Source organism: Silurus meridionalis, chromosome 4 (genome assembly GCF_014805685.1).
Source record: "Silurus meridionalis isolate SWU-2019-XX chromosome 4, ASM1480568v1, whole genome shotgun sequence".
NCBI classification, from domain to species: Eukaryota; Metazoa; Chordata; class Actinopteri; order Siluriformes; family Siluridae; genus Silurus; species Silurus meridionalis.
Window position 1 is genome coordinate 33,829,043 of NC_060887.1, and position 27,241 is coordinate 33,856,283.

Here is a 27,241-nt window from a genome sequence, read left to right on the forward strand (position 1 = left end):
TAAAATATGAGGGGAAATGTAGCGAAAAAAAAAATCTGTGAGTCAAAATATTGAATTATTTATCAAATCAAAACTAGTATACTATTATTATTATTAGTAATATACCCCGACGAGACATAACATTATGACATTATAACATTATGAGTGGTGAAGTGAATCACACTGATTCTCTCTTCACCGTGGCACCTGTTAGTGACTGGGATTCATTTATTAGGCAGAACATTTTGTTCTCATAGCTGACGTGTTAGAAGCCTGAAAAATGGGTGAGCGTAAGGATTTGAGCAACTTTGGGCCAAATTGTGATGTCTAGACGACTGGGTCAGAGCATCTCCAAAGCTGCAGCTCTTGTAGGATGTTCCTGGTCTGCAGTGGTCAGTATCTATCAAAAGTGCTCCAAGGGCGACAGGGTCACGTGCGGCCGAGGCTCATTGATGCACCTGGGGAGTGAAGACTGGCCCGTGTGGTCCGATCCAACAGAAAAGCTTCTGTAGCTTAATGCTGGTAATGCTCAACAGGTCAGGACTGTTTAAGAAGCAAAAGAAGGACCAACGCAATAATAAGCAGGTGGTTAATAATAGTTATGCCTGCTCGGTGTAAACATAATAGGTGTGGGCACCTGACCAGAAGACTCATTATGTGCTTGTTGAATATCCCATTCCACATTTAGTCCCCATTTGCTGTTATAATAACCTCCACTTGTTTAGGAAGATCTATATCTATTCAGTCATACTGGCATTATTAAAGTCAAGTACTGAAGTAGGGTGAGGAGGCCTGGGATGTAGTCTGTGTTCCAATTTATCCCAACAGGTGATCAAAATGGTTGTGATCAGAGATCTATAGCAGGAGAATTAAACCATATCTACATGTAACTCGCTTTGTGCACAATTATTTCAATGTGGTATCTATACCTTTCTGTCATGGATGTTTTAAGTTTATTTAATAAATACACTTAAGTAGGTGCTTTAATATATATATATATATATATATATATATATATATATATATATATATATATATATATATATATATATATAATATTTTTTGTTATACTCAGGTATAATTATTCCTGTAGAAAGAGTAAAAGCATAGTATAGTATAGTATAGTATAGTATAGTATAGTATAGACAGGTAGTAATGCATAGCATTGTTTCGTCAAATAGTAGAATTATAATTTAATAGTTTAAAACAGGTTTAAAACATATGACATTTTTTTACAACATAATACAAAAAACTATTACATCACAGTCTCATTTCTCACTCATCTCATAACAAATTGTTTAAACAGATCCAAATTACAGAGGCCAACCATGTTATTAAGAAACAACAAAGCCAAGGAGGAGAACCACGTGGCCTGCCTTTTAAAGAGTTTACCACAGAGACCATCAGTCCCTTCACATCACTCACTGTTATTGACATATGACTGCAATTCAAAAGAACAACACAAATGATGGATGTAACACACACACACACACACACACACACACACACACACACACACACACACACACACACACAGACACAACAGCGGAGCAAAGCAAAGTGGGTGTCAAAGCAATCAGCCTAGTGGTTCAGGCAGCACATCACAAGTGTTTCAAACATTAATTTTCAGAACAATACACAGTGAAAGTTGAAAACATTTGTATTAATTATGTGGAATTTTATTAAAATAATTTTAAAAAAGCTTGTGGAAAATATGTTTATTAATAAAATATAAACTTATGGAAAATGTTTGAAAACACCTGTGTAGTGTTGATGAAATGAAAATGCAGTTTTCAGATCTATAGCGTTTAATGTGGGCGTAGCCTAAGGCTCATGGCAGGTAATTGAAGAAATGAAAATTTCTATAAACACTAAGATGAAAACACTCTAGCTACTCATTCTTAATTGCGAATTTGTTTTGCTTTGTTTGAGAAAAAAAAGGCTTTCTGAAAATAAAGTTGCCTAGTTGTGATTGATGGATATCTATCATTGTTGTCATGTACAGATTATTATAAATCAAAGGCAGCATTTTTGTAGAGCTAAACCTCTAAATTGATCTCAGGCTAAACAGAAATGATAAGAAGTGACACCGATCCCATAAGTAAAGCAGTACGCTTCTGGGAGTTGCAACATTTCAGGGAAATACTGCAAAAATATATTGAGATAAAAAAAAAAAAAAATACTATGCTATATATAGGGGAAAGTCTGAGCGGGAGCCAAAGTGTAGGTCTTTTCAAATTAATCCTCACTGCTCAGGAAGTGTGGAAATCTATTTCCTCAGGCTGTCCTTCATCCCATCAAGTCTCAGGAGTCTTTCTGTCATTCATCCAAGCTGCTGTATTTATTTGTATTATTTATTTCTTTTTTTGGTGGATTGGTGGTGGGGTTCTCTTCCCTTTATAATTGTTAGGGTTTAAATGGTTTAAGTAGAAACAGAACCCAAATTATGTTCCCACCAAATACATGCATGTCCTAAATAAAATATTTACTTATAGTTTCCCTGCTGCTCCCTGAAAGTAAACACTTTGTAAATACTGTATGATTCATTCAAAATCAGCTGTGGTGTGAATCGAGCTTCGCTCTCAGCATGGCTCTGTGTGTTATTATAAACACATTTCTGAATTTGTTCACACTCTGCTGCTGGTGTAATCCTGCACGCTGGAACACCTCCTCTGCACACAGTCGGACCTTTATCTTCTAATCTGAATCTGTGTGTGTGTGTGTGTGTGTGTGTGTGTGTGTGTGTGTGTGTGTGTGTGTGTGTGTACAAGTACGTCAACACAAAAGTTTTATAATAGAGGTTTTTCAATAGCAAGATATTTTCTATATATATTATGATGGAGAGCTAGACTGATCCTGCGTATACTAATGGGTCGAGGGTAATGTTTCTGACATCCTTTCCCAAGCAACTGTAACTTTCTAATTGAAAGTACCCCATCAGAATAGATTTTGTACATTAATGTATATATTTCCAACAGGGGATCAAGAGGGGATCAAGAGACGGAAACCGGAATAACACTTCTCTGACACCGTTACACCTTTACCTTGATAAAAAATTACATTTGTAAATCATGTCCCTTTAATAGTTAGTTTGATAATAAAGAGCTAATAATTAAGGAAGGGTAGCTTAGTGGTTGAGGCATTGGACTTTGGGTCTGAAGGTCATAAGTTAAATTCCCAGTCACACCAAGCTGCCACTCCTGGGCCCCTGAGCTAAGCCCTTAACCCCATAGCTGCTCTGTTGTATGAATAAGATAAATGGAAGTCCAGTGCTATAAATGTAAATGCAAGCTAACATGTTAGCTATTCCTACTTCAGTTTTAATTGCTATATAGATAATTTATTTTGGAGAACCTTGACAGAATATATGACAACAACCATTTAATCACTGCAAGCATTAGCTAAGTCAAGTATTCAGTTTTGGAAACGGTTTTTTACATTGACAAAATTGGGATTACACTCTATGTTTTGGCTGGTAAAATTCATTCATTCATCTTTAGTATTCACTTTTTCCTGGCCAGAGTTGTGGTGAATCCTGAGCCTGTTTCAGGAACACTGGGTGCAAGGAAGAAGAATTCTTTTGAACACACACACACACACACACACACACACACACACACACACACACACACACACACACACACACACACATTTACACACTTAGTTTTTAAGCACATTAGCATGTTGGGGTAATTTTAAATACCAAATCGTCTTATCTACATGTTTTATTATTATTATTATTATTATTATTATTATTATTATTATTATTATTATTATTATTATTATTTGTAGGAAAAGAAAAAAAAATCAGGGGCAGCTGCCAAATGTCACACAAGACCCTGGAGCTGTGAGGCAGCAATGTGCCACTCACATTAAAGTGAATCTGTACAGATATTGCATATTTTGTTTAACAGTAACATGAACTAATCCAGTTATTCAACTTCTCTGAATAAAGGTATCTGGGTACCATGCCTTCTAACAATAATGACGTCATCTCATAATTACTATATAAGCCAATGAGAGTGTAAAGTTGTCACCATTTAAACTCATACATCGTCATTGCTGAATCATTGTTACGCAAGTGCTGGCAAAGTGGCTAATTTAAGCAAACACATCGAACCACACTTTAATTACTCGTTAGAAACTCAAGCTTCAAAAATGTCATTCTGCAATGGAAACAATGAAAGTAAATAAATCATTGCAAAAATTGTGAAAAATGATAAATGTATGACACTTTCTAAGTATAAACAAAGTTTTAAAATGGACAAACCGTATTCTGGAATTGAGCGCGTGCAGTATGGAAGCTCATGTCCATCCACAGAGCTCATCTTATTACTCAATAAGCAGCCTTTCCTTCTTTGGAGGATGTTATGTCTACAACAGTGTCTGGGAAGTCTTTTCAGGCTGATAAAGCCCTGAAAGCTGAACTGCTATGCTTAACTTTAGCAGCCATCTGAAAATAAACCTTAATCACCATTTATGAGTTGGCACGCGTGCGACATGCTAAACTAGATAAGTGGAATTGGTTAGGGATGTGCATGTCATGGCTGTTTAGTGATTTTATTTTACTGTAATGGGCAACAGAATTGACTGAAGTGTCTGGTTCCTTTCAAGAATTGAGAGAATTGTCTGGTTCATCTCAAGGTTTCTTCCTCATGCCGTCTCAGGAAGTTTTTCCTTGCCACAGTCAACACTGGCTCACTCATTAGAGATAAACTTTCAATTATTAGGAACAAATTTTAGATTTTTGAAAATTTGATACAACTTTATAACCGCTTTATCTCTGTGAAGCCGCCTTTGGACAATGTGCATTGTTAGAAGCACTTGACAAATAAAAATGTATTGAATTAAACAGAACTGACTGCAGCAATGGACCAAAGTTTAAAAAAATTAATCTACTCCTAATTTTAGAGATTTTTTTTATTTTAGAGTCCAAATTAACACTGTAGGTATAAACTAGGCTTATTCACACCAGGTTTCTTCATTTGCCACTTTTCTTTTTTTCTATCTGTCTGTCTCACTAACACACCTTCGTGAGGAAAGCATGTATTCTTTCATGTCATGTGGTGAACAAGGTGCCATGCAGGCTCACACAGGCCTATTCATTATGTGTTTCATCATGTCTGCGCCCTGCCCCCATGCATGCAGATCGGCGTCTTCAGAACTCTCCGGCACGTCCCGAACATCATCCCTGTCTAAAGAAACTAGCCACGAGCCATAATGGAGCCAGACTTTAGAAAGAAGATGAGGCACCAGTGATCACAAAATGTTTCATACATATTGTACATACACGTATAATTGTATACAGTAATACATATAATTGCTCCAGAGTGATCGTTCTGAACCCCGCATGATGCAATACAATAGTTAGCTCCAGTAGAGAAAATCCTTTAATTATTTTACTGATTTTCTTCAAAGGCTTCACCCATTTTAACATGAAACCCAAAAACATCAATGTTTTACAGTTAAAAAACAATACATGCCTATTTTGTTCTCCAGAAGTCTATAAGATTGACACTAAAGCCTATACTGAAACCTCAACTTGACCACATCCTCTGTATTTTTAGCTTTCTGGGCAATTTGGAGTTCACCACAATGGTTTCTGCACAGAGTGTAAATTTCTTTTCAACAAAAAGTAAAAAAAAACAAGTCTGCATTTTAGTATGCAGCTATAAGTACATAATACAATATAATACAACAACAAAAATATGAAAATAGGGAAATTACAGATGAACCAATCCATGCATTCATTTGAAATGTTTGCGTAGGTTTTAAAAATTTTAACTAACCCACATTAGTCATTTTGAATCATCATTATATTCGGAAATATTTTTTTCCTGCTTGAAAAATGTGCAAATTAATGTTCACTTTCTGCAAAGGTAAAGAAGAATGTCCTGCATTAATCTATTTGGAAAAAACTGTGAAATAAATTACTGTAAAATAAAATCTATTAATGTATGTGCCTGACTAATAGATACTATGTGCTTTTGAACATCCAATACAACATTGAGTCCACATTTGCTGTTATAATATCTTTCACTATTCTGGAAAGATGTTCCACTATACTTTAGAGTGTGCTTGTCTGTGCTCATTCAGACACAAGGGTGTTAGTAAGGTCAATTAATGATGTACGGTGAGGAGGTCTGGGGTGCAGTCAGAGCTCTATAGCAGGAGATCTTTCACTCCAACCCATGCAAAGCATATCTTCATAGGGCTGGCTTTGTGCACAGAGGCATTGTCATGCTGGAACTGGTTTGGTTCTCCTAAAGTTCGGCATTAGACAAATAAAACCACATCCAAAGACATCCTACAGAATTGTGTGGCTTTAACTTTGGGGTAAAAGTTTGGAGAAAACTACACAAGTCAAGTGACATTTGTATATATTGTGGATGAGTGGTTAATTCAGTTGGCTATACTTATTAGCGATGCCACTAAATGAATATCCTCAACAGCGTTACACTTTATAAATAATTAGTAATTAGTTAAATAGTTAGGGATTAATAAAATAGTTAAGTGATGTAAAGTACCGTTCAAACCTGTTGTGGTAGAAACTGAATTATCCAGGTGTTTAAAAAGTAATTATGAGGCAATTCATGAAGTCTGCTGTCTCTCTATTTTAGATAAGATGCAGGCACTAGAAAAGTGGACACCTTCACATGGACAACCTTTTGTTAATTGTTGTTTGTAACACTGTTTTCCCAGATTTGGTGGGAAGGAAGTGTCTCAAAGAAGCTTGTGAGTCTGGGTGTTTGGTATTTTCTTAGGTTTCCATGTAGTTTCTTGTCTTTTAAAATAAAAGAAACAGGATTGGGAACCTTGTTAGCCAAGCATTCTTAGTAGTGCACCATTGAGCAGGAAGCTGGAGATCAGGATGCAACAGTGAATGAAAACACTGAAAGGCCAGTCCCTGAGCCTGGAACTGGTGGCCTTTTGACTTCCTTTCGCCTTTTTTCTCCTTTTCTTCGGCTAAAAGAAAACTGAGATTCACAGGATCAAGAGCAGCTTTCCATCACGTCTGTTTATTGAACCTGGCTAAGGGTTCCACCCTTGATACGTATGCATACAGTGTCTCTGTATGCCTAAGTCCTACTTTCTCTCTCACTTTTTTCTATTCCTCTGGTGGCTGGCCAAATCAACTGGTCTGGAAAAGGCAGAATTTGTTGGTATGGAGAGATGACAAGCGCCAGAGTCAACACAGGTTGTACCTTCCTTTGGGAGCGTTGTAGCAAATTGGTCCAGTGAAAGAAATGTGTGGGTTGAACGACACTAAAAGCCATGCTGAAGCTCCTGACTTAAGATGTAAGTAGAGAAGCCTGGGGGGAGCAGTTCTGTTCAAACATGCAAACATTGCCATGAAGCGGTAAGGGAAATTAACTGAGCATTAAAACTCATCTATTTCCTGTGTAAACAGGCAGCTGGTCAGAGATTTTTTTTCTTTTTTTGGGAGTTTGTAAAAAAGTGAGGAGGCTGTGTTAGTGGTTTTACTCTACATAAATGCAGTCAGTGAGACTGAGCCTGCCAGAGACCACAGTTGCATTAGGGAAAGTGAAACAGCATTTTCTAACAGGACTGAACAAATAGACATATCAAAAGCAAATATGCGTTTTTGAAGACTTCAGTACACTAGTTAGATACAGGGTTTTTTTTATATTGCATGTTTCATTTCCATACAGGGCATGGATTACTGTTAATGTGGAGTTTTACATGTTATCTATCTCTTTGTGGCTATGCTCTAGGTTCACCAGTTCCTCATATATCCTCATAAACATATCATTAGGTGTAGTTTGTCATTATGTGTGAATGTGTTTGCGTTGAGATGTAGTGCAGTGTGACTGTATATGGGTAAAGGTATTGGGACACCTCATTTTCCAGCCAAATATGGTTCTTCCATAAACTGTTACTCTAACGTTTGAGGCACACAATTGTATAAGATGTCAATGGAAGTGGTAGCATTCAATGTCCCTTTAATTCAACTAGGAGACCCAAGTCTGTTTCAGCATGACAATGCCTCTGTGCACCAAGCCAGGTTTATGAAGATATGGTTTACATAATTTGGAATAGAAGATCTTGAGTGGCCTCAACCACAATTAACACTTTTGGGATAAATTGAAACATTGACGGCACCACAAACCTTCTCACCTCAGATACATCATTACCTAAGTTTACGAATTTTCTTGTGGAATGAGCACAAATATCCACAAGCACACTGAAAAAAACTAGTGAAAAAAAAAAAATAAACGCTTTTGTATAACTCTCTAAGATGGCAGGGGGAAGAAACCTTGAGAGGAACCAGACTCATAAATGAACCATCCCCATCCTCATTTGGGTGGCACCAAATATACATTCATTACATTTCCATTGTTGTTAAGGTGTGCAGTGTGCAGTCCTAAGCCATTGTAGTAGACTGTTGCTATTAATTACAGTCCAAATCCATCCTTAAAATTTAGTTGCTCAGTAATTTCATGGATCTTTAGGATGTTATAGTTGAACTATCCTCAGCTGCCTGTAAACTTCATTTGAAGAGAACTCCATCCAGAGGAAGGTTGTCAGGACGAATCAGGCAGATCCAAAGATAAGAAGAGGACAGGAACTCTGGTCACTCGTACCTCAATAGCATGTTTAGCTTGGCAGAGAAAGAGAGAGAGAGAGAGAGAGAGAGAGAGATGGGTGACAAGGAAAGAGATATAAGGATTGATATGCATTTTCATAGTTTCATGATTGTTTGAATAAATGAATCATGCCAGTGTCCTTCAAAAAATTTCACTTCCAGTGGAATCCCAGACACAACACACACTTATCAACCTGCAAACGTTTTAGGCAAATATGCACTATATTGCCAAAGGTTTGTGGACACCTGGTCATAAGTTTTTTTTTAACAACATTCTGTCCTAATTTGCTCTTATAATTCCCTCCATTCTTCTTAAAAGATGTTTCACTAGAGATTTGTGCTCATTCAGACACAGGGGTAGTAAAGTCAGGTACTGATGTAGGTGAGGTGAGGTGAGGAGGCCTGGGGTGTAGCCCGTGTTCCAATTCATCCTAAAGATGTTCAATGAATGCATATTACAAATTCGGGGCAACTTGTTTTTCATTATAAAAAAGCAGTAATAACAAGCTCTGATGACACCTCTTTGACTAAGCAATGCACTTAAACATGTATTTGTCATTTGTATTTAACACACAGAACACTTAAGCTTTACTGCTGAACAATAGCTACAAAGACGAACCATGATTCGAGTTTGTTAACGTGCATAATCTAATCTTTTCATCGACAGATTGTCCTCGGTGGTCAAGAGGATCCGGATATGTTAAATATTCTTTAGATTAGCTTTACAGATAGCCAGCAAGAACACATCACAGAGCGGGCCTCTCTGAAAGGAAACTATGGATATGTATCATTACACGCTCCACTTCAAACACTGCTTCATGCTCAATCACACCTTGTTTGAAGCTGTGGTGTTTGATCCAGATGTGTTTGATGCTTTTGGGGTTGAGGTGGGTAAGCAAGAGTAGGACCTTGCTTTTATTTCAGTTGTAGGCCTTTTTTTTTTTTTTTTTTTTTACGTGTCACACCAAACCATGGCCAAGTGGATTTACATAAGAGACTGGATGATAAACAGGAAATGTGTTTTAAAGAGATTAAAGCTTTTTGAAGAGATTTCCTTCTGTTTAAAAGACAACCATTATGGCATTTCTAAACTCGAGCGTGTTTGCATACACGTGAGTGCTTAGATATGACATTCAAGAAGCTATGAGATGAGTACATGTATGCAAAGGATCATTATGATATTATCTTGTTGTCCCTCACGCATATTTTAATGCTGTCCATTCCCAAGTACAAGCCAAACATATCACCTGCATTGTCTGTTATAAAAAAACTGCTGATGAGAAAATTGATTAAAAATAAATCCCAAAAGTTCTCAGTGGAAACAGAGGCCAAGACAAAAATCACAGAGGTGCTGAGTGGAATGGATCTTTTCCTTCACACCTGGGTTGAAGTAAATCAGACTTAGAGATGATCTCAGCCCAGACAGACACATTAAAGATAAGCCACAATGTTCCCTGAAATGTTCCTATGCATGCAAATCTGCTCAGACTTGCCAAACACACTTTACAACTCACAGCAAACCTTGTGCTAGCCAATTTTAAGTTTCTTTAATTTTTCATGACTCACAATGCAGCTGACAATGGAAAACAGTTCATCGTAGATGTTTAAATTAGTCCAAAAAAACTTATTGTTTTAAAAATACCGCCATATTTTTTTATAGTCTCTAAATAAAGTTTAGAGCTGCTTCATTGTAGTTTCCTAATCAAAAATACCAGATACCATCCATCTATTATATTGATTACAGGGTCATGAGGAAGCCTAAACCTTATTACAGGGAACATAAGCCACAAGGAAGGGCACCATCACAGGGTACCATCACACATTTTGCGAACAATGCATGTTTTTGACTAGAGAGGGAAACTGGAGAGCCAGGAGGAAACCCCTGAAGTATGGGGAGAACAGGTAAACTCTACACACATAGAGAACAGAGGTGGGATTTAAAAGCCCCCAAACCTAGTGTGCAATGCAATGTTTAAAACCAGTGTGTTAAAAATAGGGTCAGAACTGATATAACTGATGTACTCAGTGGTGTTGCTATTGTGTCATGTAAACAGGCTGGAGATGATGCATGATGTACAGCACAATACAAAAAAACTTGAACAAAACATGACAGGAAAACAGCTCATTAGCATTAGCATGTGACACAGTTAATGGGATGCGTAGTCCAGTGTCTCTTACAGCATAATCCTAATACGTCACTGGCAGTCTCCTTTCTTATACACCTCAAATGTGATGATGTCATTTCCAATCGGCCAGTCTCTTTGTTGGGGCTAGTACTCGTCTGGGAAATCCTTTACATGTAACAGAGAGATGGAAGGAGACAGACAGATATCCAAAAAATGTCCTGGGATATGACAAGCCTACATATAAAAAAATGTTTAAAGCAGGTTGGTATAAGGCTGTCTCAACCCATGGCTAGAAGAGCAGAAAAGCTAATGAACCAGTAAAAGCAAAGATGGTTATTGACGAATGGCTTAGTTTCTATCCCACCAATAGGAAAAAGATAAAGAACCCAGCAACATCAACAATTTGACCTCCTATAAATCTCCATGTGCCAAAGGAAAGCTCATTAGACGGACCCTCTAGCATTTCATATGATGCACAGGCTCAAACAGTATTATTTTCACCCCCCATTAAATACCATTCAGTTTTGCTGATCTTTACAGATTTATAAAGTATAACCAATCAGACGTGCTCCCAAATATCACCTACCCCAAATATATTTGTGATCGAAATGTCTTGATTTTATCATCTAATGGACAATGCTTGCTTTCCACCATCTGCGAAGACACTCTGACAACATCATCAGGGGAAAAAAAAAATAACTCAAACAGCTGCGAAAGTCAACATGGTGACCTAAGCATCACGAGTCGTATAGATAGGAGGCTCATTCTGCATAATGCACCTCCATTTGCCCTTAAAAACAGCAGCGCTACATTTCATTGGAAATGTAATACATAAGCAAAGAGCTTTTCCTGTCTTCCAGGCAGGGCCTGCTCTCCACGGCTTCTCAGACGGCTTCAAAGAGCAGGTATCCCACAATGCCCCAGGGGACCCATGATTGAAAGCTTCGCAGGATGGACTGACTGCCAAAAAATCTTATAAAGAATGTAACAGAAGATACATACATTATTCAGATTAAATTTTAATGCCCGTAGTACATCCACCCACAGGGATAGTGTTGGGGAGAAGGTTATAGAAAAAAATAGCAGGAAGAGTTGTTTTGGATGATTTCATGGAGCTAGAGAAGAATGACGAAATATTGGTGACATCTTATGACCAATAAGTGGCGTCAAGTTTCCCTTTTTAAATATGAAAATCGAGGTAGGTGGAAATGAGACGATGTGGAGACCAAAGTCCAAAAGGTGCTCCAACACACTTCTGAATGACTTTCTAGTCCCGCTTGCAGATAGCGGAAAAGAAATCCGGCCTGATTTGAATGGATTTCATTTCTACAGATTAGGTGTGACAACTTCAAATGTTCAGGCATAAAAAGGCTTGAGCGATTTGCCATCCAGCGGGAGGTCTCCAGATGTCAGAGCACCAAGCGATTAACATGGCACACACATTAAGGAGGGGAAAAAGTTGCACAGATAGAGAGAGAAAGAGAGAGAGAGAAAGAGAGTTGGTCTCCCACCGGCCGTAGCAAACATGAACTCCAACTAGCTTTCAACTTGAAGGAAAAATCCTTTTCTCCTTCAGGACCACACCATCTCAAGAATAGTTATCTGAAGCCATATCTGTGGCAAGGACATGTAAACAGTGTATCTACGTTCTAGATAACTAAATATGACTTTCCTAATCCTGGAATGAACAGCGTGTGTCTGAATTGATTAGGAACAAATTCTGTATGTCTGAATCCTCTTACATCCTCGACAGTGTCACAGGTGTGGCCGTGCCAAATGAATTTGTCATCAGCTACAGAGATTTTTCTGGCAGGATGTCTCATATTGAGGCCCATCCTTAAGGTGAAGGGCAGCTTCCCTGCTGCTTGGCTGCTCTGTAACCCAGCAGGTCTGAGGATTAAATTTAGGAGTCTTGTCAAAACCTGTCACAGGCCTTAAAGGAAGAGCTTCTTTCCCCCTTACTTCTCGTATTATTCCCAGGGGGAGATCTGAGCCATGGCTCTCTATTAGTAAGCATAAAACCAGTGGAGTTCCACTGAGATGGGCTACTCGTCGAGCTTACTTCAATTTTAGCATTATGGAACAGGGTTTGTGAGTTGATTTTCAGCACCAAACTGTCAGTCATTACAGTATGTGGCATGAGAGTAAGTTCATTCAGGAGCACAATGTTGCTCAGGATAATCCAGACTAGGCTGGATAATGGTTATTAAGGATGGAGGAATGGTGGTGCAGCAGGTTGCTTTGTTGCTTCAAAGCTCCTGCATTATGGTTTCATTCTAAACTTGTGTTATTGAGAGAGTAGGCTACCTTCTATAGGGTACTAGTGTAGGATTCCTCCAACCTCCCCAAAACATGCCAGTAGTAGCCAGAAAAAAATTGGTGGCCAAATTGCCTCTAGGCGTAATTGAGTCCGTGTGTAATAGATTAGCATTACATCCAGGGTGTATTCCTGATTTTCATTAAGTATTACAAGGATCCACCTTAACCCTGATCCCAACTATTAGTACTTGCATACGATTTATGAAGTGCAGCCAATCAAATGTACTGCTAAAATAATGTAATTTAGTGTGTGTTTAAAGTCAGCTAGCATCACACCCAGGGTGAAGACCTGCTTCGAATCCAGTTTTACAAGGATCCACCTTGACCCTGATTACCATGAAGTGTTTATTGAGGACAAATGAAAAATGTTACAATAATCAGCACACACCTTGGCACACCTTTTGGCTTATTTTACGATGCTTGTTTGGTTTTCTTTAATTATTTGAATATTAAGAATTAAGTGTAACCATAGAAACGATATTTTGAACTGTTGATATAATAATGTTTAGCCTAATGATTTCTTTAAAGGTTTTTATTTTCACATTGATGAAAGGAGTCTCCAGTGTCAGAGCACTGATAATAAAACTTTGGTAACATCTTACAATCAGATTTCCTTTTCAACTTGGACAAATTTATCTGCAAAAATGCTCGAAAATAAGATGCTTCTTGTCCTATTGGGAATCCCAGACAAAAAAAAGGAAGCCAAGTTTGTTGTAATTAGCCACAATTTGTTTCCTTTCTCTAACTGCATGAATGTACCGGAGGCTCTTGAGACACCGTAGAGCCCTGAAGCACTTCTCAGCAGTAATTGTTAGAACAGGTTACGTATTGATTTTTGTGTTCCCCTTCACATTGAGTGTCGTCCCAGACCTTTGTATTTTCCACACAATCCCACAATTTATTTAGCATTCCTTCAAATTGGATCTGGACCCCAAAAAAAATCCTTGGGCCAATGTTTGTGGACAGGGTTAATGAATCACCAATCAGTGTTTACCACAAACACGGTGCTGCCAGCCGTTGAAGTTTGCTGCCACGGGATTTGAACCTAGAGCTTAGATGTGCACAGCAGAGCTGATTGGAATGGCAAACATCAGTAACTGGCATGTGAGAGGTCAGAAAACGAAGACGGGTAACAGGAGAAGCACCATCGTTCCTTAAAGTAACTCATGAGACAAAAATGTGATTAAAAAAAAAAGTTTGTCCAAATGAGATTAGCAATCACTCTGGGATTTAACGCTCGTATCCTGTTTAGACTTCTGGGGACCGCAGACCCTCTTAACAATTCAAATTAACTACGTTTTTCCTACTTGGGCTTTGATGACGTTGTCCAGTTTGTGGGTTAAGAGATCCTAGATAGAAACTGTATGCTGTTGTTTAGATGTTAGACATTTCACATTTGTTTTATATATATATATATATATATATATATATATATATATATATATATACAAATAATATAACTTTTTTTCTCACAGAATTTTTCAACAGATTACATTCATTATTTTAAACAAAACAAATTTATTTAAAATAAAAAAACTTAAAAAATTGGCTCATTTTGAACCCTAATTTAATTACTATTTTAATACATACAGTATTTGGTTATGCTCATGTTAGTTCTTACTCTCCGGTGTTTTTTATTGTTTTAAAGACTATAATCACACTCTTGATGTCACCCAAATGAGGATGGGTTCCCTTTTAAATCTGGTTCCTCTCAAGGTTTCTTCCTCATAACATCTAAGGGAGTTTTTCCCTCCAACACTCACCCCAGGCTGCTCATCAGGGATAAATGCACATCATTCACCTTAACTCTTAAATTCTGTAAAGTTGCATTGTGATAATGTCTATTATGAAAAGTGCTATAGAAATAAACTTGACTTGACTATTAAGGACCCCAACAATAAAAATAAAACTACAAGCTATCGCATAATTACCTAATAGTCTATATCTAATGATATAGATTTATTTTTTTCCAAGAAAAAACATTACAATTTTGATTCATAATCACAGATTAAAAAAATGTGCATGTTACAAAAGCAGTATCTTTGAACAGTTATTGCTGATAATAGGACCTAAAGGTGCTCGTCAAATGGTTCTTTAGTGTACAAGTAAACAGAACTTAAAAGCATTCCCTGAACTGATTCAGCATATTATATGGTATCGAAAAGAAGCCAAAAAAGCTTTCCATTACACTGTTTTTTAAAGCACTTGCTGAGACTGCCCATTTAACCTTAGCTTATAACAAATGGGGCATATTGACTTTTTTGAGTGAGAAAAGCCCAGAAAAGCACACAAATCCCACTTATGGAAAGCTAGAAAAAGAAGGCCCATTAATTGGGTTTTAAATGGGGTGAACTCCCCCCCTTCCAATCTTTAGTCAAGGGGGACCCTTTTAAGTTTCATTTGCGAATAGTGACAGGAGAGCCTGGCGTACCTCAGTGCCGCTGTGTCCTCCTGCTCCCCCCCTTCAACAGGGGACAGACAATGAGCTAGCTGTGTCCCCTATGGAGGGCTCGAGTCTGGGAGACTGCACCGGCTGCTCTGGGGGAGAAAAAGGAGATGTGGGGGGTTTGGGGGGGTGTCTATTGGAGAGGACTTGAATAGAAAGAAAGTTGGGGAGGGCTAGAGAAACGAGAGAGTAGAGTATGGGAAGAAGGGATGGAAAGGGGGGGATGGGAGGGAAGCAAGAGGCCGATCACTGTGGGAACAACCCCTCACCCGAGCTGGCGGATGGCAAAAAGGCCAAAGCGCTACTCCATTTGCAATTCAGATCACGGGCGTCCGGAGCGGGAATCAATGGTGCTGTATCAATCTGTTGACTGCAAATGTCAGTTGCATTTTGATTCTTGACCCCGTTTTTCTGGCTCGCCCAACACTGGAGCCATTGTCTTGTGAGGGCCACCCCTCTTTCTGTTCCCCATCTTACTGCCCCGAGACCTACACCAGCCCACAAGCCAGGCACCCTTTCACACCAGCTCAGGCGGCCGTCATTCAGCACCATGTTCGGCAGGTCTCACACTGCGCCATAAAGGAATTAGGGCTTCGAGACAAAGCCAAGATACCAGCGGCCGTTTGGAAAGCTAAATGACATTAACCTTTGTGACCATGGGCACAATGTAACAATTTGTGTCAGAAGTCTGTTTAGTATGTAACGGTGAATCAAAGCTAAACAAAATAGCAAAAAGTCACGGCCAAAGCATAGCCCAGTGAAAGAACAAAAAAAAACTAGACAAAAATACCATGCTAGTTCAGCTTACACTTTGAGGGCAGCCTTTAAGCTAATGAATGATTTCTGTCTTTGCATGCCTAAACAATGTATGCTAAACTACCTGCTTTAATCACTCGATCACAATGAACAGTTGCAATTTTTTTTTTCTGATACCTGGTCATTAACTTTTTTTGGTAAACAAAGCTAGTTTATTAGATCTCCTAGCTTACCCAACAACCAATTATTTACATATTCAAACAATCCTCAGCTATTGTTCTTTAATCTTTTCACTAAAGCTTTAAAATGTTTATGAGAAACTGATTTAACGTTTTTTCAAGGTCACTGTCAATCATTTTTTTATGCTGTTTCTTAATTGCATTCATTCAATCACTTAAAAGTGCATTGTTGTTAAAACAACACGGATAGGACACGTTTCTTCTAATCATGTTATTAGATGAGATTAATCTCAACCTCACTGCCTTTGGACAAAATTTTATTATAAATGTAAAGTATAGTGCAATAGTGGTAAAGTGCAGAGAAGCTAAAGAACAAAATGGCAAGCTATATGTTATATTTATTGCTATATATTTAAATGAATATGGATCATAATGATGAGTGGATATATAATAAAATGGCAAAGGTACTGAAGAAGAGAATAAAGGACAAGATATATGGCACATGCACAGTACCATACAATAGATATTCATTTGCAGATTGAGAAACGAATATGTACAATAAAAGAAAAAGGACTGTGTGAGCAACCAATCAGGTGTGAAGTTGAATTGTACAACTTAAAACAAGTTCTTTTCCAAGTTGTATTTCCAGCATCCTTAGTAACTGACACAGGAAACTAATGGTTGTTAAAATAAGAATACTAGCTTGGTTGTTATATAATATACAATATTATATAAATATATCCAATGATTTATTACAAATTTATAAAAATGTATTTAAATAATATTTTCAATATTCTGTTGTGTTTTCTGGGGTTTAGTACGCAAACCCCAGTTTCTGGAGTGTTTTCTGGGGTTTCAATTACCAAAAAAAGTCTACTTGTTAATTTAATGTAGTCTTATCAATGGCAAGTTTAGGAAGTGATGCCAAATCAGCATAAAATTACAATCACAGTGTTTATATGAAATTTAATTTGTGCAAAAAAAATGTTAACAATAAAATGACTAACTGTTTTTTTTTAGTGAAATAAGAGCTATTAAATTACTATAACCAACATATTTGTAGCAAATATCATGTTTCTCTTGTAAAACATATTGAAAAAAAAGTTTTCATGAACATTAAAAACTATTGCATTGCATAAAGTTGCTTTAACTTAATTGTATTGTATGTGACAAAACAATTCCAGCTATTAAAAACAAAAAGAAATCACAAACTCAAATTAGTAATGTTTCTTTTTTTATTACTGCTATTTCATCATATCAGTTTCAAATAAAAAGTTACATCCTTCTTATATCTACATTGGATCAAACAGAAAGGTGAGTGTGTTGTATAAATCATGTCATATATATATATATTTTATGCCTGGTGTTTATTTTCTTTACGGATGTTTGAACGTCGCCGCAATGACTAAAAATGCATTGAACCAAATTAAATACCTTCCAGGGCATTTACAAATAGCTACATTTCTGTTGAATGAAAACGCCATCTCAGTGTGAATAGAGGGCAAAAACTGGCAAAAAATGTCTGCTATACAATTAAAATGGAATTAAATTGAACTGAATTGAATACATATTACTCATTAGCTACAGTGACACAAATGGAGAAGGAGTGAGGTTACATGAGTTAGTAATATAACTCTGAATCCAAACAAGTCTCCTGGGAGTTAAAAGAGTTAATAATTACTAAGTCATTGTTTGTCATATTTATAATAGTTGTGTTGGTTCCAAGAAGATATAATTATAGCAGTCCATGCAGTGTTGACTTTAAACTGGTTGTGTGCAACCCATTATTTTATAATAACTATTCCATGGTGCTGTCAGTCATCATTTATCCTTCATTCTTCAGCAAACCAGGTCATGGTGGATCTGAAATTTAGAACACTGGGCATTTCCTGGATATATCCTAAAGCTTCATGCACACACACTTTCACACACTTCCAGACCCACACACAGACACCAGGAGGAGAAAATAAATCAGAGAAAAAAACAATGTTAGAATTGTACATATTTTAGCTTTTTTTTTAAGCGTAATACTTTCTTAGAACTAAAAATAGCTGCTTTTTGTATCTTGACATAAAATAAAATTTAACCTTAAAGCTTCTCCATTGATGTTGCTATTGTTAGCGTAGGTAGGTAGGTAGGTAGGTAGGTAGGTAGGTAGGTAGATAGATAGAACTTTATTTTCATTGCACAGTACAGGTACACAGCAACAAAATGCAGCTTAGCATCTACCAGAAGTTCAAATGATAGCAATCATGGTAATTTGGAATTGCAGATAAATATGCAAATATACACCGATCAGGCAAAACATTATGACCACCTGCCTAACATTTGTGTTTGTCCCCCTTTCGCTTCCAAAACAGCCTGACCCATCAAGCATTAGCAGCGTTAACTTCTTCAGCAGTTTGAGCTGCAGTAGCTCGTCTGTTAGGGCCAGCCTTCTGTTTAAACCAGCCTTCGCTCCTCACATGCATCAATGAGCCTCAGCCGACAATGACCCTGTCACAGGTTCACCACTGTTCATTCCTTGGACCACTTTTGATAGATACTGACCACTGCAGACTGCAGTTTTGGAGATGCTCTAAACCAGTTGTCTAGCCGTCACAATTTGGCCCTTGTCAAACTCGCTCAAATCCTTACTCTTGCCAATTTCCTGCTTCTAGCACATCAACTTCGAGGACAAACTGTTCGCTTGATGAAGTGATAAACAGTGTTATTCACTTCACTGGTCATAATGTTATAATTTCAATATAATATGAGGGCTATGGTAGTTAAAAATGTGCATGAGCTGTAGCGTATTAGGTATGATAAGAAAATATGATAGGAAATGGATGTAAGTACTAAATTAATACTAAACAGTAGCTAAAATTGATGTTGTTTATTCTGCATTCAGATTAGCAGCCACACCATTATCTGTAGTTTTCAGCTGGTTAGAAAAGTGCCTTAGTCGGAATATGGACGTATCTCTCTGGACGTATCTCCAACACAAGCTTGTTAGTCTGAACCCAGAGGTCAACACATGTTAAGCTAAATGTTAAGCTCTTTCAAGAAAGAGAACATGAAGCTGTTATGTCCCTGGATACAGCAGGCATATATAATGGGATTTGGGTTTTTCCAACTTACGGCTGGCTTAGCTTGGGTTATGGCTGCTGGGAACAGACAGGTGGATGGACGAAGCAAGTGAATGTTTTGGCTGAGTATATTGTGACAAAATGCAATGTGACATTTTATTTACCGTAGAGGACGGATGTTCGACAGCTGAACACCCAGAGACCTGCTCATCGGTATGCAGCCGGTGTTCACACACAAGGCACATAGTGCAAGCTGACTAGAAGAGAGAGAGAGAGAGAGAGTGTGTGTGTGTGTGTGTGTGTGTGTGTGTGTGTGTGTGTGTGTGTGTGTGTGAGAGAGAGCGGGAGAGTGAGAGAAAGAGAGAGAAAGCTGTGAGGTACACTCACACATGCATGGTTCAGTGTGTAGATGGAGCTAGAATGCACAGGTTAGAATGTGCACTCAATGCTGTCTGTGTGTGTGTGTGTGTGTAGATGTGTGTGTTTGTGAAGCCTATGAAATATACTCATGCTTCAATAACATTCTCTCCACCTCTCTCTTTCTGTCTCTCTTCCCTGCTCTCTCTCTCACATGAGTGACACATGAAGAGACTCTCAAACTCTATCCAGAATGCATCATCGCCAGTCACGGCATGAAAATAATATCCAGTGCATTAACACAGTAGGAAAGCTTTAATTTGAGAGGAAGCCAGCCAAACCCTTCCTGACCGCCCGCCCAAGTGTGTGAGTGTATGTTTTCTGCACTGTAACGTAGCACTCGATCCCAGGCACTGAGAAGAACAGACTTGTGTTTATTTATGAGCGCTTCCTGCATCGCTCGCTTTCAATCATTCATGGGGCTCGAACAGGGCATCCAAATCCAAGAGCACAAAAATACATGCAAACAATATACATAGACAACTATGCAGTATAAACTCTAACACCCTGAATAAACACTCACATGCTTCTATACTATGTATAGGATCAAAACCATTTCATTTTTTAATAATCTCCAATCTCAATCTATTTTTTCCTGCGATTTTTTTTTGCACATTTACGAAAACTTCAGCAGAGATACCGTTTGATTGACACAACCGCTGCAATCCTAATGTGTCCCACATGTTTGGAGGTTGATTATTCATCCATTCGATGAATAATTGCTTGACCCCTGTTAAGTCGTGAGAAACGGCCTGATAACCCTGGTGCTACATGTAGCTTTCTTGATAGCCCAGCTTTCACTAACCAGGCAGCTTTTCCATGAATAACACCAGACTGATGAAGGATAAAATAAAAATTATGGCGCTTGTCAAAGAAATGTAAATGTTCCTCGTCGAGGTTAAAGATCAGTCACATGCAAACAAAGCGAGGAAATGAGAGTCGTAAATCTTCGAGTTGAAAAGTTCGAATTTAAGTAACATTAAATACAAGGACTAATAATGTTTGAAATAAAGAAAGCGATTTATTAAGGATTCAAGTAACACTTCAGGTAATGGGGGAATCACATTAATTGTTAACTCATAGCAAAGAAATAATGATTTCAGCAGTTATAAGTGCTGTATATATATATTTTTTCCCCCAATATTGCCCCTATATTAGATTATAAGGAATTCCCTGTTTCTATTTAATAGCTACTATTTCTTAATTTCTTGCTTTAGAGCAGCCAGGCAATTTTAGTATAATTGAGCTTTATAAAATATTTTGTGCTAAACAGTGTAATATAGAGATTTTAGTACTGAACACAGCCAGATTAACTATTTATGTGGTATTTATGAGCTATTCTCTCTCTCTCTCTCTCTCTGTAAGGCAATTCAAAATTAAGCTAGCTTGTTTTGGGTACATAACAAAGAGGCAATTCTAGCTAGCTCTTTGTACATAAAGAGACTATTCTAGCTAGCAAGCACTTAGTACATGTTAAAAATCAAATTCTAGCTCTAGCTAGCACTTGCTACATATCAAGCAGGCAATACTAACTGCTTTAGTACATATCCTGTGGTTATTACTAATAAAGGATTATAATAATAACTGGAAAAATGGTTGAAAGTACGAAAGCAAGAAGCTATGCTAGTAGCAAGATAAGTTTGCTGAGTCGATGAGGTTATTAGCCAGATAACTCAGTTCTAGGTAAATAATTTGTTCAAGGCTAAGCTAGTTTGCTAATTATGTAGCATTGGGCAGACTTTATGCTTCTGAAACATTTTATAAATAGATTGGCAAACATAGGTGCAGTTTTTATTTCATATGATGAAGTTTTAATGAGGATTTACCATTAATGGAGAATTTTTATCACTTATGGAAGGGGTCTCCAATCGCAGCACTCAATAAGTTGAAAGTTAACCAGTGCACAAAAACACACAATCGATGAACATAGTGCAGTCTTTCTATAATAGTTATTATTTAAGGGTATTAATTAAACGGTATTTGTTTACTCGGCAGGGAAAATTTGTTCATCACATGTATGTGTGGGTATTTCATTGATATTCCCGGTCTGACAGACATTGTGACACAGCAGGGTGTGTGTTTTTGGCTGTTAGCTTGGGAGTACATCATTCTTTTTTTTTCTCTATAGCAAGAAAAGCAAGAGGACAGTGAGCAGATAATAACCTCATAAACAGTGTGAAGAATGCAATTCACTCCTCTGCTAAAGATAAATCATCCATGCTAAAGAGCGTTACCACTAAACATAGCCTCCCCGTACAAACTATTTATCATTTTGCCACAGGAAGTGCTAATTTATGACCCGATTGGACTGTTTCTGACTTATGAGGAACACATAAATATAGAGGGTGAATGCTGGAAATTTTGATTGCTAGCATGACAGAGAGGGCTAAAAATGCATCTCTGTCAACAAGTATATGTTTTCTTGAAGAGTTTTATTACATACTGAGTACAACCCCAATGCAAGGTATTATAACAGATTACACAAGCTCAAGCCAGAAATACGGACAAGCTTCAACAATGCTACGGCAATTTGTTGATGAAGTCCAGACTGAGTTTTTGTGTATTTTGGGAACAGGAGAGCCCACTCCCTCCCATATGTTGAGCGCTTAACCAGCCAGAGAGAGCCATGTGGGGGTACAGTGCTATCGCCGCCACGTTGAGCCCTGTAATCAGAACGGCGCTCAGGACGGAGACTTCCGCCAGCCAGAGTCAGGATTTGACAAATGGAAGGCACAGCTGCACGCAGACATTTTGAAAATATTTTTTGATGTGGCTTTGCCAACCCAGTGATGACAGGCTGTAGGGGTGGGGGTAGGATAGAAGGTTTGATTTCCACAGAGAAATAGCATAGAGAAAGAGAGAAAGTGATGCCAGCTGCAGGAATGAATTATATGCAAAGGTTATCCAATTTGCCTTTAACCAAATGACACTGAGTTGCAGAACTGAGCTTTAAGCAGACACCGACAAACAGCACAGTAACTGATAAGAGGAAATTAACACTGCCTGAGATAAAGTGTACACAATCCTAGTGTGTGTATGTGTATTTGTGAGCAGGGGAAGGGTGTCTGGTGGGGCATGTTTTTATATTTTGCTGAGGACCAAATGTCCACACATGGTTGGACATATGTCTGTTTTGACCTTAAGGAGAATTTTAGTGTAACCAGTGCACTTGGTTATTCGATAAATTTGTATTTGTATAGTGTTTTTAACAATGGACATTGTCTCAAAGCAGCTTCACACAGATGAAGTGGTGATAAAAAATGTATACATTTATTTCTTATAATTGTAAGTTTGTCCTTAAAGAGCAAGCTAGTGGCAAGAGAAAACTCCCTGAGGATGGCTTGAGGAAGAAACCTTGAGAGGAACCAGACTCAAGAGGAAACCACATCCTCATCTGGGTGGCACCGAATGTCAATTTATGACAGTACATCGTTGTTGAGGTGTGTAGTGATTGGTGATTAAATGCAACTTGTGGTCCTGAGCTATTGTATTATACTGTTAATATTAAGTACAGGTAGTCGTCGACTTACGACCACGATTGGTTCCGACAGACCGGTTGTAACACGATTTGGTTGTAAGTAGAGTAGACTATATGTACAGTCCTATGAAATCTTTAAGTACCGTATTTTCCGGACTACTTTTTTCCCATTTATACAATGAAGCGGCTAATTTATGGATTTTCCGGGGGTTTTCCCGGTTTCACAAGCTTCAAGCCAAAACACTGAGCCCCATAACATTAGACCAACGAAAACGCACACATCACCTGTGTTCTGAGCTGCACGGCATCGGGAGAAAAGCTTCACCGATGGTGATTTTTAGCATTTGTGGTCGTAAAGTCGAATGGTCGTAAGTCGCATAGGTCGTAAGTCGACGACTGCCTGTACAGTCTAAATCCATCCTCAAAGCTCATGTGTTGCTCCAAAATGTCATGGATCTCAGGCGGTTCATGCGAAACCCTCCTCAGCTGCACAGAGTGGCCTCCAATCGAAGAGAACCCCATCCTGTTTATTGAGGTTATGGTCATTGTTGCATTTGAGTGTATGTTTGGAATGTAACTAAATATAAATGTATTTAGACAGAACAAACAAATATTGTGCTCTAAACAGATGCAAATATGACACACACACACACACACACACACACTGTATTTTAAAGCTTACCAGCAAACTTCACAGGACATTTGTTTAACACTAGACGTACCAGTGGGTAGTAACAAACGTCACACAAGCAAATGTTTTACATCAGTCAGATGTTTATCTTATGGAATGAAGAAAGTTGACAGGCATTTACATGTATTGTGCATTTACTTATTATACATTTTTTATTTATTGTTACATGTATATACATTTACAAATGAACTTACTAAGGAAATACATGCAAAATGCATGTATTCATCCTTAGTAACTGCCTGGTCAGGGTCACAGTGGTGTAAATTAGGGGTTAGTGGTTCATATTCTAGCAAATAGGATTCAATTTAATATCTCAGCCAATTGCAAACAATCATATAATATCATCTATGAGTATAATGAATATAATTACATTTAAATCAAAGTCCTGCATAAAATGTCTAGTAGAGACCATTATGAAATTGAGTGAGGAACTCTCAGAGCATGATTTCACACACCACATTGACAGTCCTGGAATTTCTACCTCTTTTTTTCCCCCCAGTGTCTTAAGGACATAGTGGTAGAGTTCATATTTAATTTTCCAGTCCAGAGCACATCCAGGTTTAAACCCAAATTCAACCCAAGTTCACAAACATTTTTGGTGCACTAAATAGAGATTGATACAAGCATTGTGTTATGGCAATGATGTATTGTTTGTCATTCAGTGGTATTTGAGTATATGTACTTCGTTACTGTACTTTTTTTAGTTTTTGCTACTTTCTAGTTCTACTGATTATCAAGGTTTATCAAGCAACTTTTAGTCTCTACTCAACTACATTTATGATTCAATATATGTACTTTTTACTCCAATGTATTTTAATTGACAATGTCCATTTCCAATTACATTTAAAATCTGTTACTTTAATTGTATTTCTCCATTGAATACTAATGTTTCTTCTACCCTGTGACATAATACTGTAATTGTATTTGTTATTTGAAAATCCCTTTTTTAAAAATTGCTTTATTACTTTGTCTTTTTTCATTGATTTGTTTAATCTTTGCTTCATTCTGACATTTTGAAGAGTCAGTTGTGTTGATGGTTAATGCAGTGTTAAGGAGTCTCATTTGATTTGTGTTTTAGGGAAAACTTCACAAATCAACTGTTTTTGGATTTTTCCAAACATGTGTCTTTGTGTTGAGGACTAGTGCATCTCTGAGTTTAATATGAGTAAAATACTCAAGTACTTGTCAAATCAGATACTCTAAAACGTTTACTCAAGTTATATTAGAAATAATTTTAACTTGTAATGGAGTAGGTTTTGCAGTAAAGTATCTATACATTTTACTTAAGAATGATTTTCAGGTACTTTTTACACCTCTGATACAATTGGAAGTTCCTCACCAGGATAGAAAGACAAACCTGTGTCTGTGTATAGTACACTGTTTGTGGCCATAGTTGCATAGCTGCATCACTGGGGTCACTCTGTCTGAGAGCAGTGATTAGGGGGAGATGGATGGGTGTCTCCAGGGTCAGGAATGTTTGTGTGTTTGCTCTTTGTGTTTGTTCCATAGAGCCTCACCCGTTTCTTAGATACCATCTGTGCAAGAGCAAACACACAAACCTCCGCCATACTCCTAAATGTGTGCCTGATTTACGAATGTGTTTCTACATTTTCCTTCCTAATTAACAATCATATACAATAACATGAAGATGATGTCAATTAGAACAAGCTAGTTCTATACTTTTTGTCCTTGTGGCCTGTCGCCTGCCGAGGGCTAAGGAGTCCTGAGCCAAGCCAAAAAACTCCTTAGTGAATATTTTCTTGCCAAACAATAATGCAAACTGCTGGTGTGATTGGTGATGGTTAGTGGTAAAAGCAAACACAGGCCTTTGACAGAGAGCAAAAGTTCAGGCTCCCTAAAGGTTTGTTTTTCCATGTCCAAGGCCTGTATTCGCTCCTCGATTATACAAAAATACCAAGTTCATCGTGTCACTTTATTGCAATACAAACTGAAAGACATTATGAGTGAAAAGGAGCTAGACCACACTGCGGCATGGATTTATAGTCCTTTTTTTATTGTCCAATTATTGGTTTCGGTTGTTGAAGGAGCTTTTGCAATTTGTTTTGCTGAACAAAAAAGATGCTTTTTTATTGATATTTCTGGAGTGGAAGTTTTTTCATCTGTAAAAAACAAAAAACAAAAATCCTTTTGTTAGTAAAAAAAAAAAAAAAAAAAAAAAGATTTTCTTAGTAAAAAACATCTACCATATTATTATATATGGCTATTTACACTGGGCATATATATATATATATATATATATATATATATATATATATATATATATATATATGCATATATACATATTAAAAGTGTGTTGTTATTATTATACTTGATTTGGCAGCTCCTATACAAATATAATCTAATATCATTACTTTGTACTAAAGAGTTCATCCACATTTGTCTTTTCTGTTACAAGGAGTAAAAGAAATTGTTTACTGCGCATAAGTTCCCAGAGATTAAATGATGCCGAGGTTGTTTGTGTATGATAAAGTTTGCGTCTCTCTCAAGAGCAGTGTCTCTTTTAAAAAATAATAATAATAATTTTAAGCATTTATAGCATCATGACTCTGTTCATTTTGGCCAGTTCTCAATGACAGGACTTTCTTCTGTTCACACACAGATAGTCTTACAGTGATTGTTTTTCCCTTTCTTTCCGTTTATATACAATAGACAATTTAATATGAGGCAGTTTGCGTTCAAGAGACATTTTCTACTGCATTTAATAACTAATAGTGTATAAAGCTGAAGAAAACAAATCTTTGTACATGTTAGGTTTCATAGTTTTGATGTATGACTTTATTGTAGCTGCACTGGCTCTCGCTTTTAGTTTAATGACCATTACGGTAGCTATTATGTAACAGCTTACTGTACCTTTTTGTCTTTTTCTCTCTCTCACTTTTCAATGTTGATCTACACACAATCCTAACATAACATTGATCCTGACGCCTTTTGCTCTCTGGACCTTCCTGAACCATCCTGATGCCCTGTTTCTGGTTGAACGTCTCATCAAATGGAAAGCCATTTGCTGTTGCTAAAGATGGTTTCATGTGGACAACCTAAAAATACATGAGATTAATGTTAGCATTTCAAAAACAAGAAAATGGCTTTGGACTGGAAATAATGCAAACAGTAATGCTGTCATAGGTAATAATGTCTGCAATTGACATAAACAGT